Source organism: Cupressus sempervirens, chromosome 5, assembly GCF_028749045.1.
Source record: "Cupressus sempervirens isolate cs-2001-9-10 chromosome 5, ASM2874904v1, whole genome shotgun sequence".
NCBI classification, from domain to species: Eukaryota; Viridiplantae; Streptophyta; class Pinopsida; order Cupressales; family Cupressaceae; genus Cupressus; species Cupressus sempervirens.
Genome location: NC_143122.1, coordinates 350,129,231 through 350,142,159, shown reverse-complemented (window position 1 = coordinate 350,142,159; position 12,929 = coordinate 350,129,231).

Genomic DNA, 12,929 nt, shown 5'->3' with positions numbered 1-12,929 from the left:
TTTGACATAAAAATATCAAATTATTTTTAGTAATTTGTATATGTTATCTAATATATTGTAATATATGAGGTGGAGGTTTTATCTTTCACATTAAAATATTATAATACATGTTTTAGATTTATAAATAATATATAAAAATATGTGAAAGGTTATCTATTAGATTTTTTGTATATAGATGATAAGATTTATATTTAGGTTATCTACTATGTTGTCACAAGAGCAACACTTTAGTTTAAAAGATGCACTTAAATAAGATTCATGGAGAAGACCACATTTATAAAATCTTTAACATTTTTCAAGAAAATATAAATATGAAGTTGTCATTTCTTAAAGAATAAGCAAGGAAAAGCACTAGTGTTTTTTAGATTTTATGATACAAAAAGAACAATAGTGTCATTAAATACTTACTCTTTTCTTATAATAATAATCATATTAAGAAAAACCAAGACAACTTGTTTTCATTAATATTTCATATCACATTTTTTAATCAAAATTTCTAATCATGCATTATAATATATTATCAAAATTCAAACAAACAAAAACATTCATTAGCGATCAATATTTAGATAAGTAAATAAGTTTAATTCGTACAAACCTTGCAATCAACAATGGGAAGTTTTTCCATACCTAACCTCTTTGGAAAAAATAAAAGTGAAGATTCACAAGGCAAAAGCTAAAGAAAAAGGGCACCAAGATGTGAGTAAAATTAATGGACAAGATATCATGGAGATTTAAGAGAATAACTTTATCTAATTGGCATCTCATCAAACCTTTAGCTTGACATAGATTTCTTTCCTGCAAACTCACTCTTTCATGTTTTACTTTTCAAATACTTAGTATATTTTAAAGGTAAATTTTACTTTTAGTTATTTTCAATTTTAGTTTAGAAATATATATAATATTTTTTTATGAAGATTTGTAAATATTGAATTTAAAATTTAATTTATTAAATATATGATTCTAATTCTATTTTCTAATAAAATATTTTAATATTAAATTTAAAGAAAGTGAGAATTAATTATCAAATAAATTATTTAAATTAAAATGGATGTTTATACTTTTTTTCTTTGAGGTTGTTGTCTTGTATTTGGCTAGAATGCTATTTAAATTCATTATAAAAATAAATCATCTTGAAATCTTTCGCCATTGGGCTTCCACAAAAATATTCTAACATGATACCACAAAAGGCAGGGACTAGCTCACAAAGAGCTCTTGTTAGAAACATAGGCTAGTATGAATATATTCTTCTTTGTGATAATGTAATTAATGTTTGGCCAAATGCTAACCACTAAATCATTTATATATCTACATGCCTCATAGATGAAAGTTGTTTTGTTTTTCCAAGTATATAAATATTGTATATAAAATATATTTAATAATAAAATATTAAAAGTAAGGCAAGAGTCAATAATGCAATGGTAAATTATGAACCTCTTATTTGCTAGGTCTTGGGTTTAAATCTATTTGAGATTAATAAATAATAATTAATTTTGACTTAAGTTCTTCTAATAAATTTTTATTTGACTTAGAGAGATATTATATTATTTTGATAACAATCAAGTGATACTACCATTTTATTATTATATAATAATATGTATAGTGACACATCTACCTTTGTCTTAAAAAAACAATAAGTGATACTTAATATTATAGTATAATCTATTATAAGTAAATTTAAGAAATTTAGTAAAATGCAAGGTTGCATGGGTACTTGTACCCAAACCCTTGGTACATGTACCGGGTATTAGTACATGTCTCTCGTACCCGATACTTGTCTAGGTACGTTTCCTGCAGTTAGAAATGCCATCTCAAACTCTCGTCAAATTTTTCTTTACTAAAAGTTGACATCGACTGCCACGTTGGTAGAAAATGCAGCAAAAAGGTCCAACGTAGTAACAGCTGGAAAAATCAACAATGTGGACAAGGGAAAATGCTAAAATCGGATGCAAGATAAAAATATATTACCAGACACGATGACTTTACAAGGGAAAACGCAATACCTAAAACTTTAAGAGTCAATATTTATCTAATGAAAAATAGTAAACCTAACGCAGTTGCTTTAAAGTCAAAAAATGCAAGACTTAATACTTGCATATTCATTTGATCAACGGCTAAACCAGACAACAATGTGTTTCCTCTAATATTCAGCTATCGATGACATCATTCCAGACTGTTTTAAGCAGCATCGACCAGATTGTTTTAGATGACACTCATTTCTGACTGCATCGATTCGGACATCTTCAAAAGACATTGTTTCTGCAAGACGAATGACATCAACATCAACATTTTCGATGTCCTTCATTGACGAGCAAAGGTAAGCGTTATATTTATTTTAATAGCCTAGTTGTATAGTTTAGACTTTAGAGTTTAATAAATTTTAAAATAGACTTGCCGATGCCTGTAAAACTTTAATATTTATTATCTATATATTAAAACTTTAAAACTTTAAAGATTTATCATTTAAATGAACTCATTAACATTTGAATTTTTAATTAATTTTCATTATCCGATCTATAAATTATTGTTTAGTATGTTTACTGTTACCAATTAAAGTTTAAAATATAAATGACTATTATTAATTTATTTTATTTTATTATTTAATAATAAAAGTTTATATTTAAATTAATTTATAAAGTTAAAGAAACTAAAACGGTAAAATCTAAACTAAACATTAAACAATAGAAACTAAAATATAAATTAATAAATATTAAAAACTTAAAATTATTAAAAGATAGTTAAATAAATTCAATTTTATTTTTTTAATAATTAAAATTTGACAGAGAATCTGAAACTAACAAATGTATTTTTATTTAATTTTTAAACTTAAGGCAAAATGAAAATGTTTATCAATTTGATACTAACAGACTAATATTTTTTTTTTTTTAATTTCTGCGTAGAATGTCAGGAGGAAAGCAAGTGTTGTATCCTTTGTGGAAGTATGTTGATCGTGTTGCAGGGTCGAAGGGTTCAGGTGGATCAACTGACGTCCAATGCAAGCTTTGTCCTTTGAAATGGAAGGGTTCTTACACAAGAGTGAAGGCTCACTTCCTTCACATAGCTGGGGTAGGTGTTGATCCTTGTACAAATGAGGTGGAACGGTATGATTTTATAAGGGAACAAGAAAGGGCTGAGGGGAAAGTTGCTAATAAGAGTTCTCATGCTTCATCAACAAAGCCTATGCAGAGTCATCATAGAGATTCAGATGTGGATGTCTCATCTATAGATGTAACAGCAGAACATGTTCACAAGAGACCATACATTGGCAACTCAAACCCCATTGGAAGATTGTTTGATGTGCAAGGTTGAGATGTTGTTGATGCAAAAATTGCATGATTCTTTATGCAAATGGAATAGCATTTAATGTTGCTCGCTCCCCTTTCTACACTGAGATGCTCCAAGCTATCCATAATGCACCAGCAGAGTATAAACCACTGGATATGAAAAGCTTTGCACTACTTTACTTGATAAAGAAAAAACTCGATTAGATGAACAAACTACACCAATGAAAAGAGTGTGGGCTACAAAGGGTTGTAGTATTGTGATGGATGGGTGGACAAATGCTAGAAATCGTCCACTACTTAATATCATGGTAACATGCAACAAAGGGCCTTATTTTTTGAAGGCAATAGATTGTTTAGGGCAAGAAAAGAATGTTGAATTTCTACATACCCAGCTATGTGAGGGCATTGAGGAAGTGGGGGCTACACATGTGGTCCAAGTTGTTACTGATGTTGCCTCTGTTTGTAAAGCAGCAGGTATGTTGGTGCAAAACAAGTACAAGCATATATTTTGGACACCTTGTTGTGTGCATTCCTTGAATAATGCACTCAAAGACATTGGCAAGTTTCAAAGGATTACAGATCTCATTGAGAAGGGGAGGAAAATACAAATGTTTATATGCAATCACCACCACACACAAGCCATCTATTGTAAATTTGCCAAGGTGGAGCTACTCAAACCCGCTGATACATGTTTTGCTTCTTACTTCATTCTTCTTGACCACCTTTGTGAAGTCAAAGGAGCTTTGTGTTCTATAGTTGTTAGTGATGCATGGACAACTTGGAGACAATCTACATCAGATACTGCAGTTGAGGTGAGAGGTATGATTCTTGATGAGCATTTTTGGGCTGATGTGAAATTTGTTGTGGAGTTTATTAAGCCCATATGTGAGTTGATTAGATTTGCAGATTCAGATAAGGCATGTTTGGGAGAAATCTATGAAGCAATAAATTCCATGTGGGAAAAAGTCAAGATAATAATTGATTCAAAAGATCCTTCTCTATATCCTTTGATAGAGGAGAAGTTACATGGAAGATGGAATAAGCTTAACACACCTCTTCATTGTGTTGCATATGCTCTTAATCCTAAATGGCATGATATATAGGTGACTAAGAAGAGTGCTCCACATCAGGATATAGAGGTAATGAAAGGATTTTGGGCTGCAATAAAAAAGATTTATGGCCGAGGTGAGGATGCTACAATTGTGAGAAGTCAATGGAATAAGTTTTCACGTGGCCAAGGCAAGTTTGGTTCTGTGGAAGCTTTATATGATATGAAGTTAAAGATAGACCCTATAGAGTGGTGGTGGAACCATGGAGGTGAAGCTCCTGAATTGCAACCATTTGCAATTAGATTGCTCTCACAAGTAGCAAGCTCTTCGTCTTGTGAGAGAAATTGGAGCACTTATGGGTTCATTCATTCACTATCGAGGAATCATTTAGGGTCTAAGAAAGCAGAGAAATTGGTGTACATTCATAGCTCACTTCGTCTCCTCTCTCGCCTAGATCCTGCATACAATGAGGGTCCTTCATCAAAATGGGATCAAATCCCACCTAATGGAGAACTTGTTGCCCTCGTGGATGGAGAGGTTGAAGTAGATGGCCTTATTGACTTGCCTACTATTATTCTAACAATAGAGGAATTTGAGCTTGAGAGTGATGACTATTTGGACAACATCATATCTGATGACCTTGATATGGATGATTAAGGCATAAAAGACTAGACAATAGATTGAGATGTCTGATTTTTGTTTCTATTTTTCATTTGCATATCAACTTGTTTTTTATCAAGCTTAATTCAACATGTAACCAGTTTAAAACTTTGGTACAATACTGATTAACAAAAAACTATATAGTATATTATTATAGTATATACTTTTCCAGATTTTCAGATTTTCACTGTTCAAGTTAGAACTAGAATTTTATCATTTGCAATATGTCATTATATGATTTATGATCTTATTGTTCATATTTAAAGTTTGTCTTCTCTATTAAGCATCTGCCTTCTACAGTTTAACTTCGGTCTTTAAGTTTAAAAATTTGACAATAGCATATACATATATTTGACTTATGGCTTATATTTTCAAATTTCTTGTTTTGAATGCTCAATGTCATGACTCATGACAGATATTTTGATTTTTATATTTTCTATAAAATATTAATTATATAGAAAAAATTAGGCATTTACATGTACCCCCATCCCCTATTTTGAAAAATATGTGTACTCGTACCCATACCCACGTACCCGTGCAACCTTGGTAAAATGTAATTGATTTCATGGCAATCTATTAAAAAAAAATTATAGTGTCCATAGTTTGATAAAAGATAATAGTACAATATTAAAAAAATTGTTACATTTGATTTAAAAATATATTCTCTAGTTTGCAATGAATATTTTTATATTTTATTTTATTTCTTATAGTTACATAAATTTATATTAAATTATAAGTTTTAATATTATCTGCTCCTATAACAACCCAAATATATGAAAAATAAAAATAAGAGGAGAAGATAAAATGATTAAATATAAATATAATGAGAATTGATCAAATATTATAGTGAAATCTTCGAAGACACTAGATAATTTTTTTGAAAATAAATCAAAATACATTTTAATCTTTCCATTTCTCAAACTAAATACTTAATTTAATAGTTATAAATTATGTGATGAAGTGTGAGTACTCTTAGCTTAAGTGTAATAATAATTTATAGAAGTTTGAAAAAAATTTTATTAAATTTTATAACTCTTAAAATAAAATAATTTTATCATTTTATTATAATTAAGCTAAATATGTGAAAAAAAATCATTATATATACATACATAGAGAGAGAGAGAGAGAGAGAGAGAGAGAGAGAGAGAGAGAGAGAGAGAGGGGGGCGGGGGGGGGGGGGGGGGGGGGGGGGGCAAAAGCCTACAATGCAACGGTAACTTGTGAACCTCTCATGTGGGAGGTAATGACATTTATAGTTCATTTTATTATTGTTGTTAAGATTAATTATTATTAGGCTTGCAATTTACAGATGTCGTGTAGGCTCTTGTATATATATATATATATATATATATATATATATACAAGAGCCTACACGACATCTATAAGACAAGAGCCTACAAAAAATATTATTGACATATACAAACAAGTGCCACATAGTGACTTGTATTTGTCGTAAATAGCATAGAAATAGTTTAATAATTTAATTAGGTAAAATAATATATTAAACTTAAAATAGCTTAATAGTTTAATTAGATAAAATATTATATTAAACTTCCTAAAAAAGAATCATTCGTTTGATTGTAATGATAATATTTAATGTAATTGAATTTAAATTTTAATATTTTTTTATAAAATCATAGATATAAAAAATACTAATATTCAATTTATAATTTTTTTTAAATTATCATTCTATTTTTAAAAATAATTCATGTTTTATATATATATATATATATATATATATATATATTCATCATGAAAATTGATTTATAATTCATATTTGGTTTAAATTCAAAAGTTTTTAAAATATATTTGACTGTTATTAAAAATATTTTATAATATAAATATATAGTTAGTGTCTTAGTATTTTAATTTGAAATGTTTAAAAATATATTTGATTCGTTTAATATTTTTGTATATCTATCCTTCCGAAAATATTGCCTATGCTTCCTAAAAATTCGTTCCTATAAAATTATTTTATATACATTAGAAAAATTAAAAAATTTAAATTCAAAATAAAAATATTTAGATGTGATTGGTTGAAATAAGAAAGATTAATCACTACTTAAGTAGAAGTGATTGCAATAGTATATTGCTTACATCAAATACGATAATAAAAATTCATAATAAAACACAAATAATATTATTTTAAAATCATTTGCCACCATTATGAAATGAAAAAAATAAAATAGTTTGATTATAAAAATAGTCATTATCAAATATGATACTTTAAATTTTTTAAAGTAATACTAAAATGAGATATTGTACAGTATCTCTCATTCCCATCTAGATGTTTATATTAGTATATCTTTAATCAAGGCCTTGAAATGAATAGATTTTAAATAATAATAATAAAAAGTTAAATGGTCTTACAACAATAACAAAGCTCAGTGGGTATGAATTGCTTCAAATGTAAATTTATGTGTTATATATTTGAGGTCGGCCCTTACAAACAAAATGTTGGCAATCAACACATTACCAACAAAAACAAGCAGGAGGCATCACTGCAACAAAGAACTACACTAAGAACCAAGAAACTATCAGCTAGCAGAGAATTAACCAAACTAAATTTACAGCTATAGTACTAACCATACTATGATTGTTCAAAGCATAAACTATTGGCATAAGCAAACCAACCCATCCCAGAATCAACACACTTCTATTTACATCTATTAGAGTAACATCTATTCTAGTGTTGAAGACTCTAGTACTAATCATACTATTAAAGTTTAGAATATAAAACTATTGGCATAAACAAGCCAACCCAAGTTTGAGTAACAACTATAAACCAACAAACCAGATAGTAGTAGAAAAAAAAAAAAAAAACTAGGGTCATAAAACCCTTAAAGGCTACCATATTATTTTTCATCCTTTTCCTTTTCTTTCCCAGCCAGAAGCACCCTAGCCCAGTCCTCAACTAGAAACTTATAGAGGAGCATGGGTAACCTTCAGTGCAAATTTAGAGGAGTAGAACCCCTCCTATAAGAATTTGACTCTTTTTTCTAGTTGTGCATTCTTCTCATTCTATTCCTCCTCTTTCTCCTTGTTTTCTTTTTCATCATTTTTTTACACCTCTTTAGTCTTTGTCAATGGTTGGTTCTCATCCTACAAAACCTGAGGGTTAGTAAAAACATTGGTTTTTTCCTTTACTAGAGAAGAGATGGTGATAGGGGAGGTGTCTACTTTTTTGATGTCCTCACAGAAGGTAATAAGTTGTAGGGTAAAGCTCGCCGACACATGTATGGTCTTAGTGGTATTGACATTACCAGCAAACACTTGGGTATTAGTAGTAGACAGTTGGCCCGTATTATTAACAGAGTTTTCACTTTTTTCTTTCTCCTCATTCCCTTTTTCTCTCTTGGAGTCAAAATGTTTCTCTTCCTCCAGCTCTCTTTCATTATTTTCTAAACTCTCCTCCTCTACCTCGTCAACCCTAAATCTATTAGCCTTTTGTTTATACCTTGCTAGTATTTTTGCAAGCCTTCCTGACCTTTTCCTACCCTTTCCACCTCCTTCCTCTTCTGAATCCTCAATTTCCACCTCCACTGGTTTTTCAATTTTAAATTTTTTACTACCCTTTTTCTCAATAACCAATTTTGGGTTTTTCTTTTTCTTATTATCTCTACTAGGGGAAGGGCGTAGAGTGTGGATTCTGGTACCAATGCTGGTACTTGGCTGGGAATTCTGATGGTGGCACTGATTGTCGACCACAACAACCCTAGGGGGGCAGAGAGCAAGATGGAACTGGTAGAGTCTAAAAATCAAGCCCTGGTGGATGATGGTACTTCTCTTCTCCTTAGCATCACTAATCATATCCTCACGAGAATGTAATAGAAAGAATGAAATAGAAATGAAGTCTCTATTTCTAAAATGGTTCAGGAGGGGGAAGTGATAATAATAATAAACTCCAAACCTGCCTTTGAGCATGAGGTACTTCATTATCACCAAACATACATCTTCCCATGGAGCTGGTAGCTTATCTCTCTGGAAGCCTCCCCTATAGAAAATAGGTTCTTCATCCTCTGCAAAAAAATATTCATGTTGGCCTCGTCCGTCATTTTCATAACCTTCTTCCATTTCTCCCCCTTCATGGACAACTCAGTAGCCATTGCAATAACATCCTCATTAACTTGGAATGTGATACCATTCATGGTAACCCTACAGTCATTCCACCCATTCACAAACTGAAGAGAACAATTTTCGTCATACTCTGCAATTGCTTGCATATAAGGAAGAAATCCCCCTTCTTTTAACAGGAACCAAGTTGCCATCCTATCTTTAAAATTTTCTATCTTTGTTGGCTCTAGTCAATTCAAATCTCCACCCATTTCTTCCCCGCTAATTCTTGATCCACCAACTTCAGTAATTTGCATCTGAACCTTATTTCTGTCAATCTTTCTGTCAACAATGATATTATTAAACATCAACAACACATCAATGATGCAAATAACCTCTATAGGATCTTTAAAATTCTCGCAAGCAATTTTTTAGGATGCTTCAAAATCTCATTCATTTTCATTATGGGATTCATGCATACTTAGCATCATAACTCTACCATCCCTGAAATCTCTGACAGTATCCATGATTATATCTTTCGTACTTTCAAAAAGGAAATATTTTTAATTTCACATTATGTTACCATAATGGCGAAGTAACTCATATCTCAAATTGCCTCTATTTATTATCTAGTCTATATGACGATGTCTCATCATCTTTCCCTTATACTTTTTATTAAATTTAGCAAATTTTGCCTTCCTAGAAATAATATTGCCAAAATTGGGACTGATCTTTATTTGTCTAGCCATGCTCAATTTTTACTCCCCCCCCTTTCCTTGCAGATCAGGGTCTTAATTTCATCCTTTAGGATATCCATGCTTCTCCAAAATGTCATTTCCTTTAATTCAAACCCCATGGCAGCCACAACATCTGCCACCATATTCCCTTTCCTGTATATGTGTTGCAACTAGACTTTTTCCATCCCATTTATGACATGTCTAATATTCGTGATGATATTTTGGATATTTCAGTCAGGCTGAGAAGCTCCCTTCACCATATAAATTATTAATTTGGAGTCATCTTCTATAGTTATTTCCTTTATTTTCATTTCACTGATCAATTGTAGACCCCAAAGTAGAGCCATCACTTTAGCCAAATTATTACTTCCTCCACCAACATTCCTAGAGTAGACTAGCAACGCATCACCATTTCCATTCGTCAGCACTCCACCTGCCACCCCTATTCCCTTTCTTGCAGCACCATCAAAGTTTAGCTTAAGTTGTGTTATTGTTGGTGGTTTCCATCTTGTCTGTTGCCTCTTTATTACCTTAGAGTTATCAAATTGGTTAAAATTCCATTGAATACCCCACTTTTCCGCTATTTGGCATTCCTTCCTACTTGTTTCTTCCTTCGGTGTCTTACATTTGGCAATCCTTATATTTTCTTTCAGCAGTTTCTCCATAATTCCCATAATTATCTCCTTAAGTCTTTCCTCTTCCCAAAAGATTCTATTGTTTCTTTCTTTCCATATGTGCTGGCAAATATATGGTGGGACAATTCTCCATAAGAATACCAGCTTGGGAGGATAAAATGGACAATCCCAATTTTCCATGAATTGACTTAAGTTCTCCTTCAATACCCAACATAGTCCAAATTTCTCCCACACTAGTGACCGGATCTTTAGGGTATATGGGCATTCAAGGAAAAGGTGAGAGATATTCTCCTCTTTTTGTTTGCATAGATACCATCTGTTTGTGATTAAAAAGCCCTTTTTTTAAGGTTGTCTAGTGATAGTATTTTACCATGTTGAATAGTCCACCAAAAGAAATTTATTTTGGGTAGAAGATTACTAAATCCAAACTTTACAAACTTTACACCATACTATGGGACAAAAGTCTTTTCTGAAGAGATGTTTGTAAGCCGATTTGATAGTAAAATTACTAGTAGGAGATAAATCCCATATCATCTTATCCTCTTGAACTAGAATTGAGAGTCTTTGTGCTTCAATCAACTCTTCCAGTTCTTTAAGAAGTTGAATATCCTCGTGGAAATATGTATCTTTTTGCAATTTCTTCCACATCCTTCTAGGGTCAATATAATCCCCCACTCTTAGCCATCTCTGTCTTCAATTTCTCCATTAGTCTTCTAAATTTGTTGTAAACCAACAGTTCTCCCCCCCCCCATCCAATTATCCTCCCAAAACTTGATGTTCTACCCATTTCTCATAATCTACCTTACCCCTTCCCTTAGCATACCTCTACTTTTGACAATATTCATCCATATTTTGGATCCTCCCGGGAGGTCATTGTTAAAAGAATTATGAGTGAATAGGCAGTTAGATAGGTATTTGGCTTTCATGATATTGCTCCTATCCATATTTTTTTCTCCCAGTCTCCATCCAATTTTAGCAAGGAGGGCTTTATTTAGATCTCTAAGCTTCTCACTCCCAAACCCCCCCTTTCCTTTGGTTTGCAAACATTCTCCCAATTGACTAGATTTAATTTGTTCTTTTCCTCTATACCAGACTAGAGAAATTTCCTTTGTATTCTCTCAATTTAGTTTGCCATGTTTTGATTTATTTTTAAAAGGGATAGAAAGTAGATTGGAATGTTGTAGAGAGCCATAGAGAGTAGTTGTAGTTTACCAGCATTACAAAGGATTTTCCCTTTCCATCCTACCAACTTCTTTTGGATTCTTTCAACAATAGTATTCCAGAAATCATTAGTCACCTCCTTAGTGGTTAACGATAGGCCAAGATAAGTATCTGAGAGGTTGGTCGACTGACATCCTAAAATGTTCCTAATCTTCCTCTATAGAAGAGCAGTAGTGTTAAAAAATAAAGTTTACTTTTAAAGTAGTTTATTTGCTAACTTGAGCTGCCTTCATAGTTTCTAAGGATACTCTTCCATGCCTCAACTTCCATAATAGAGGACTCTCCAAAGAGAAAGGTGTCATCAACAAATTGTTGTAATACTTCAGTTTCAGTAGTAGTAGCAATTTTAATTCCTTTAACACATCTTGTATTTACCAGTTTGGAAAATGATCTCCCCAACACCTCTGCCACCATAATAAAGGGGTAGGGGGATAGCGGGTCTCCTTGCCTTAATCCTCTCTTTGCTTCAAAATTACCCCAAGGAGAGCCATTCAATAGGATCACATACTGAAAAATACCCATCATCATCCTAATAAGGTTTATGACTTTATCATTAAACCTCACTCCTCAAGCACATGATAGAGGAAGTCCCACTTTACCTTATCATATGCCTTAGAGATATCCAACTTGAAGGCCATACCAAGTCTTTTGTTTTTCTCCATGGAATGTATGATCTCATGAGCAGTTATTGCAACATCCAAAATTTGTCTTCCCGGCACAAACCCCTTTTGTGGTGCTCTTATGATGTTCTCAAGGAAGGGCTTAATCCTATTGACCAAAACTTTGGCAAGAATTTTATAAAATGTGTTACAAAGGCTTATAGGTTTGAAGTCCACAAGACTCATGGGTGTCAGAGTCTTAGGGACCAAAGTAATAAAAGTCTTATTTATCCTTTTTAGCATCTTCCCCATTCTAAAGAAATCCTTGGTAGCCCAAATCAGCTCATTTTTAATGACCTCCCAAAAATGCTAGAAAAATACTGGGGGGTTAACCATCAGGTCCTAGGGCCTTGTAAGCTTTCATAGAAAATGCAACCCTTTTCACTTACTCCTTTGTGATGTTCCCTAGAATGTTGTTATTTTCCACTTCACCAAGCACTTGTGGGATCGTATTTATCAAAATTCTTCTTATAATCTGATTTCCTATTCTATTATCCTTTTTATAAGCCTTGCTAAAGTAATCCACTACATGTCTTCCCATTTCCTCCTGATCCTTATATTCTCTTCCCCTTCTCCTTCCAACCTGTTGATTGTGTTTCTTCTTTTATGATTCAAAGCTAGCCTGTGGAACAAG